The sequence below is a fragment of the Octopus bimaculoides genome, chromosome 13, assembly GCF_001194135.2.
Source record: "Octopus bimaculoides isolate UCB-OBI-ISO-001 chromosome 13, ASM119413v2, whole genome shotgun sequence".
NCBI lineage: Eukaryota > Metazoa > Mollusca > Cephalopoda > Octopoda > Octopodidae > Octopus > Octopus bimaculoides.
In genome coordinates this window covers 24,539,554-24,547,522 of record NC_068993.1, presented here as the reverse complement: position 1 = coordinate 24,547,522, position 7,969 = coordinate 24,539,554, and the positions used below count along the sequence as shown (strand labels likewise).

At 32.9% G+C, this 7,969-nt stretch overlaps 1 protein-coding gene and 1 pseudogene across 2 annotated transcripts in view; one reads left to right on the top strand and one right to left on the bottom strand.

The window, feature by feature from the left end:
* Window positions 1-7,969, top strand: part of LOC106883780 (glutamate receptor ionotropic, kainate 2) — a 276,968-nt gene that overhangs the window by 220,531 nt on the left and 48,468 nt on the right. The gene's annotated exons all lie outside the window — the stretch shown is intronic.
* Window positions 906-1,024, bottom strand: LOC128249325 (5S ribosomal RNA; annotated as a pseudogene).

Here is a 7,969-nt window from a genome sequence, read left to right as displayed (position 1 = left end):
GAGAGAGAGAGAGAGAGAGAGAGAGAGAGAGAGAGTGAGAGTAGAGAAGTTATCTTTGAGGATGAAGGAAATTCGTATTCACCTGGCACCCAGCATGGGCGACAGGATAATAATTTTGGGTGAGCTCATACTAGGAAATATATGATAGAAATTCAATACTGAAGTTAGCTCCAGACAATAGTTCTTTCACATCAGTATGTTTTCTACAGGCTTTAGACTAGCAGTTTTGCTACTAGAGTGCCTTACGTTCAAGACACCAATTGGGTGCTATTTGTTACAGTTTAGAGAAGACGATAAACGCCATCATAGAATCTGCAAACAAACAGTCCTAGTGTCAAATTAAATATCCTTCAAACTTTTATTTTCATCAGTTCTCGGCTGTCTATCTACTCCTCATTTCGAGCATTCAACGACAATATGAGGCTTCGAAGACAGTTGCTCCCATAACTTCCAAAATAAAATTTTGGATTTATGGAGAGTTAAAGTTGGGAACAAAAACAGGGCAGTGGAGACATACAAGGAAACCGAAAAACAAACATGGAGGGTCATTTGATCAGAACGAGGAGAAAGTAGTGAACGCTGGAATAAATATTTTCTTTGAAAAGAGAAAAGATAGAAGACGTTCAGCCCCTAGAACGGTAATAACATGTGAGCAATGGGAGAAAAAGTGAAAGCGAGGTGAGAGAGGAAGAAAGAAAACGGTGAAGGGGAGAAAAAGGGAATTAGAGAAGGATGGGGGAGAAAACGGTATAGAGTAGAGTCGCATCAAAAAGGTTAAGATAAACCTACTCGGAAATGGATGCGATCAATTAAATAACAATATAGATAATATATTCATTTTCATTTTATCTAGTTTCAGCTCATGAGCTGTGGCCATGCTGGGGCACCGCCATTTAAACGTGAGATGCTTACAGCACCTAGGTTTCCCAAGCGGTCACCCATCTAAGTACTCACTAGGCACAACGTTGCTTAACTTCGGTGATCGGACGAGAACCGGTGCTCTCAGAGTGATATGGCCGTAATGTATATATCATTTTCATTTTATTTTATTTTATTTAGTTTCATCTCATGATCTGTGGCCATGCTGGGGCGTATACTGGTTTAGAAATGTTGTAAGGGATATTCAGTTCTATGAGTCGTACGCTTTAATATTGACTGGGGTGCAGTTTTCTTTGGATGGTCGAAAATATAGACGCTATATGGTTGACATCAATAAAATATAACGCATATCTATCTATCTATCTATCTATCTATCTATCTATCTATCTATCTATCTATCTATCTATCGATCTATCTATACATACATACATACATGCATGCATACATACATATTTATGTTAGTGTGTATGTACACACCCTACACACACATACACACACGCACCACACATATTTTGCAGCACTTTTGACAGAGAAAAATATATTTTCAAATGTTCACTGCCTTACAAAAACTATAATAGCTAAGCAAATGGTTTAGCTTTCGGCATGCATTAAGAACATTGTAACATATTCGGAAAACTATTTCAGAAAATTACTTCTGCCCTCTTTGAGCATGTAAAATACAAAGTGAGGCGGGGAGAAATGAGTAAGACAAAGTACGATAAACTCGATTTTTCAGTTATTTGTTTCACTTGAAAAAAGACTCATACACATCTATAGTCATCCTTACACATTTGAAAATCAGACAGGCTACATAGTTTTAAAATATCGACGTCAAATGAAAGAGAATCTTGGAAAAATCGCACATGGTTTGAAAATAACGAATCTCGGCTAAATCCCAAATAATCAACATGACATATTCCCTATAGCTTCTTCATGATGTGCTGGAATGGTTCTCTTCCTGATATATTTACGCACCATGCTATCGGAATGAAGAAATTAGTGAAATGAATCATTAGTTATTTTGCCCCACAAAAGACGCTATTTTGATAAGTCAAAATTATCAAATTAGATATTAGTGTTGGAAAAATGAGTTGGAATTTAAAAGAGAAACGAATTTTAATTGTTAAACAAAAAATTATTCAGATATTTTATTAGCAATCTCAATTATAATCGGGTAAAAATTGAGTGAAACTATTGTTGAGAAAAAAGTGCCTTTCACCTGACTATGTTTCAAACTCTCTCATCTTCAACAACGATAAACATGCTGATCACAATTTACTCCCAAAGATGATACAACAGTTTGAAATGATGATGCAACTATTGCAATGTAATGGTTTCTAACCATTAGAAAAGATAATAAAAAGGTCAGTGATTACTAAATTTGTTCCACTTACCTATTTTGCTGCTTTCCTTTATATATAAACATGCCATGCCAGAATATATAAAAAAAATATCTATATAGTGAAATTAGCAATATCTGTTAGTGGTTTCCGAGTGAAAATAGAAATACAGAGAAAATATGGTTATTGCTGGTAAAGAGTATTGAAGTTGTAATGAACTTCCATAGTATTTCTTGAAATAACAGCATTAAGTAGATACTCCCGATGTATTTACATAGTTGCAGATTTACTAAACATTTGTGAGTCACTTCTAAACTATATATAACTCACAATGAGTTTTCATATTCTAGTGTGGTCTACATCGCTTGAAGATCTATTTGATATAGAAATATGTAGCATATTCTTTGAAGTTCCAGCTTACCGTATATATGTAAAAATAACTCTTTATTATTCTTTAATATACTCAAAGTTATCTTACTGTGTTGCTGCATGGAGAAATTGCAATGTTCGCTTACTCAACCATACCATTCATAAATCATGGAAGACTCTTAAAGTAAGCAATCCTCAATCAAAATTACTTTCGTTTAATAACACACACACACAGACACACCCACACACCCATACACACACACACACACACACACACACACACACACACATATATATATACAACTCTACCATCAGGTTCAACAAAATATTTCATCAACTCCGCCATCCTTATTCCTATGAAATTATTAGTCGCCGTTCTCTACCTCATAACTACCAAACAAGAGGTATCGATGATTTGAATTTTGAACCGCTCTTTTGTCGAGTATTAATTTGTTAAAAATGTTTTATTTGCAACAGTATTAACATATGGAATAATATTTTACCGCGAAACCTTAATAAAAAAAAACATCTTTTCGCTGTCAAATTTTAAAAGGTCAATAAAAACTCACCTTCTGCTGAACCAAACTCATTTATAAACTTTATTTTATAGACCTACAGTATTTATAACATTTGTAATATTCTATATTTCTAGACTTAAAGAGATTTACTTTTTATATACGTTTTTGACCGCCTTGCTTGCATGCAAAGGACGTTACTATTTTTTTTTTGTTTTTGCTGATATAATTATTGACCTATTTTTAAAAAATGTTCTGCCCTCCTGCCAACTTGCTCAAATCAGCAAAGCTGTCAATAATCCGATTTTTAATGCAATTTCTGAAAACATTTTTTTGTAATCTTTCTTATTGTAATCAATAAAAAAATATTCGATGTAAATTGGATTAATAAATTTATTTATATTCATTTACTTATATAGACAGTGTTTAGTTACGAATATGAGTTGTGAATTTTCTGGAATGAATTTAAAAGAATTTTTCTATTAGTTGGAAAATGTGTTTCATATGAATCTCTGTTGTCACTCCTGTGCAATTTGAAACATTCCTTTCTTGGTCCCCATCAAATCGATGATCTCATAAGACATTTACAAGTGGAGCACCTTTGAGTGTCAGTCTTAAGGAGAAAGTTTAGTATCAAGTGGAGGTTACTTCTAACAACGTTCTAGTATTTGTTCTTATAATTACCCCCAACGCTGTCAAAATCAACTTTTCTACGGTAGGTTGAGTTTTGAACATTTTTCTGAGATATTTTGTCACTAGCGACAATATTTTCAAGATGGTACGTCCTAACTTATAGTGATCCGAAAATCGTCGAATGATAACAAAATTTCGTTTTTGAGTTCACTGAGAATCAATTTTGTTCAAAATTTGCTAAGATAAACCTGTTTTTTTGGTGGGTAATTTGAGAGGTAAATTCCATTTTATCAAAAGTTGTCCATTTGTTTAAGAGAGCCAAGTCATGGATACATTCAGTTTTCCGATCAGCACAGGATATTGTCAGATCTCGACTTATCTCCCAGTTGGACGTATATTTCTTAGCAGCAGAAAGAAACATTGTTTCCATACTATTCTGAAAATTTTCGATTGATTTTGGTCCTTGATTCACTCCCAGTTCACACTGAATGGTGTCCTACTTTGGGGCACGCAGAAAGTGGAGCGGCCATAGTTGATATATTAACAATGTCAAATTAAATTAAGGAAAACATCTAAGGCCACCCGTACAATTATTTTCCCCTCTTTAGGAAAATATAAATGCATGTGAACAATTTATTTTCAATTCTCGTGTGTAACACACACACACACACACACACACACACACACACACACACACACACACACACACACACACACACACACACACACACACACACACACACACACACACACACACACATTGTGAGTTATATATGTTCAAATAACATTATAGCATCAAGACTGTCGCAGTTATGAGGGTTCTGATGTAATTTATAGTGTTTCGTGTTTTGGCATTAAGCGGTAACAAATAATAATAATTTTATAATCCTCAAGAAGCAAATTGAAATTTATCATGCAATGCAGTTAAAGCTTAAATCACCAAACATTGTTAACATCTTTTGAGCCTTTTGATTTCCTAGGAATGTCGAAGAACGCAGTTATCTGCTTCTCGAATCGTGCAGGATTTTCATGGTAAAAGTTACATTTTCTTGCATGTAGTATTCTTTGGGTAAAGTAATATATTTTGGATGTTTGTGTGTAGCTGTAAGGTTTGGCCACTTCACTTAAGTTTTCCAGGGAGTTTTTCCTTTTTTTTACCTTGATATTTTGAAAACGTTCTTTCGGAAGGACTGCAGGTTAGCAGCATATAATTAAGCTAGCAGTAGTTTGTGTTTTGCAGTTTGATCAGTGAAACCCTTGCCAGTATACATTGCAATTACGAGTGCTTTTAAACATTAGAAGACAGGTGTTCGCAGATAGGCTCACGTTGTGATTTTTATTAGTAGCCTACTTTGTTTTGAAATATATCCATACACTTTTCGTGACATAATAACCCCTGGTCTTATACAGCGAATATAGCTAAAAACCTACATTTTGAATGGAAATTTAATCTTGACTTGTTTTAAATAACCTGTCACTTTATATATGAGAATTATAAAACTGCTTTTGACGAATCTTTCAGGTTTCAGCAATAGACAATTGAAGTATTATTTATGTAAAGCAACTGAGACATTTTTCATAGAAAAATATATTTGTTTCTGATTATTATTAATATTTGAAATTTCACAGAATAAGGAATTCAGTACGTGGAGGAGAGTTTCATATTTGTATCAGTCAACACTTTTATTTTTTAGATGTTGTATTGAAATTGTGACTGCGTTTTAGGTTTAGCTTTTCTATCAAGTTCTTTTTTCATATTTCCGTATGTGTGTCTTGCCACTTGCTTTGAAGTTAAAGTTCTTAAACCCAATAAAAACGTTTCCAGAAATTCGTACTCTCACCTTCAGAGTGAAATGATGTTAGTGTGCGTTTCTTGGTGTATGATACTCTTGATTTATTGTAGGTGGAGCTAATGTGTTTGGTATAGATTTTACCGTCGGAATTTTGTTTTTGACCATTAAAGAACGACGTTTCATCAGACTAGTGTTTACGATTGTTTTTGACAAGTGCATGTTGCTTGAATGTTTATTTTGACATTGTCTTGTGCCTTATTAAATACTTCCTTCAGTACACGTCAATTATAGGTGTGACTCTGATGAGTATAGATGTGTTGTCCACTCATACTTTCCTACATAACATTGCGTTACAGAATCCTTAAAATCTCATTGATGGTAGAATCCTGTAGTATATTTAGATATAAATTACAGAATGTTTCGATATAATTGAAACCGATACAAGCAGATTAATGTATTGTTATAATTTGATTCCATCTGCTCATAGTTTTAAGTAAATCTGATATCCAGTAGCTCAACCATGTTACAACAAAGCTTATAAAAAAAGGTGTGTCATGTTACTAACACTGGAGTTTCTGTGATATCATTTGCATAGTCAATACGTAATCAGTTAATCAGCTTTAAACGTGATATCATTTAAGTATTGCATAGTTAATTAGTTACGCTGTTTCCCCATTAGATTTTTCAAATTGAAGTAATTCATAGACGCGTCATTAGACCAAGATCAATGAAATCAAGAATTCAACAGAATATACACATGCAAAGAAATCAGTGATAAGGCTTTCAATATTAGAAGAAGAGCAAAATCATTATTTATGTATTGACATTGTGATGGTGTCTTCGTCCAAACCAATATGTTGCCCAATCATTTCTTAACCTCTTTATCTTCAGTTATATGCCTCTGTCGCTATAATCTCTAAGGACAGACGTTTATGAATAATGGATCTCTTGTAGTATTTCATTGCAATAAGAAATAAGTTAGTGAAATTTGAATTGCAGATGATAGAAAACAGTTTTACTTGGATTATATTATGATTCTAGTTCAGATAGTTGTACAATAGATAACTGAATATCGCAGCTACGTAGTTTTGTCTGTACATTATTCTGTTTAGCTCTTTATGTAACCGCTGTAAGTGGAAGTTAGAGATGTTAATATTTGAGTGGGAAAAAGGTTAAATAATATTTACGATACAAGCAAATAACTTCTTCATTTCCAGGCGCAGATTAACACACAATTATTTGCAAATAAAATTATATATACTTATACTTCATAGAACGTGAGGGTGAAATTGTTTTGGAAATAAGAATAAATAACTCAGATGTATATCAATATAATTACACTTTTCATACAGACATACATGCACACATCATACATTTTGTACTACATCTATGAGATAGTTGGAGGACAGCTTTATGAGAACATATAGAAATCGAAAGAGGGCATGGATTGTAAGTAGGGGAAAGGTTGAAGAGAAATCCGGTAAGCGAGAGCGAATTGTATGTGGTTGTAGAAATAGTAAAAGAAGTTGAAAGGAAAGGTTACAGAAAAGAGAAAGATAGTGAGTGATGGTTGTTTGCTTTAAAACATTCCAGTATGTAAAATTGAGAGGATCAACTAAAATTATTCGAAATAGCGACAAAACAAATCCAGATATGTAGATCGTAAAAAGGTGATTGTGCCGGATAATCTTGTATGTTTGTTATTAACCTACACCTATTATTTCAGAAAGTCAATGTTCATATAATTAAAATATTCATATTTTGTCTGTTGTCATTACACAGAACAACGCTTTTTACCAGCGTGTTCCCATACGAAACATATGGAAGAAAAATAGTTCTAATTTAGTACATTTTTAAGATGTGTATCTTTTAAAAAATTTGTAAAAGGTACGATTATTATGTGGAAATGACTTTATTGGACAAAAAACAGCAACGGTCTTATCCGTTCGTTAGATTTAAACGACAATTTGAAGTGAAAAATAATTTAACAGACAGCCCATTCTCGGCTACAGCCCAGTGTAATAATGTATAACTATGTCTGAAAAATATGGTTAAAGAGACCTAAGACGTATGTTAAAAATACCTGAATTGAAAAAAACATATTTTAAAGAATAGTTTTTAAACGTTTCTTTAAAACAGTCTTACACTTTCTACAAATTTTCTTCTCATATTAACTGTCATTCTAAAACCTTATATCTTTCCATTGTTTAGTTACCCGTTATCATCTCATAGTTCCATGTTCTCTAAATAATGCCATATTCAACTTTCCTGTGTCTTAACTTTACAAACCGAATCAATAATATTTGAAAAAATTCGGAAGAGGGAATATTAAACGAAATTCTGCAATAACTTCTGTGATATTTTCATTTACAAGGCAGTACTTATATATACATACATACATACATACATATATATATATATATATATATATATATATATA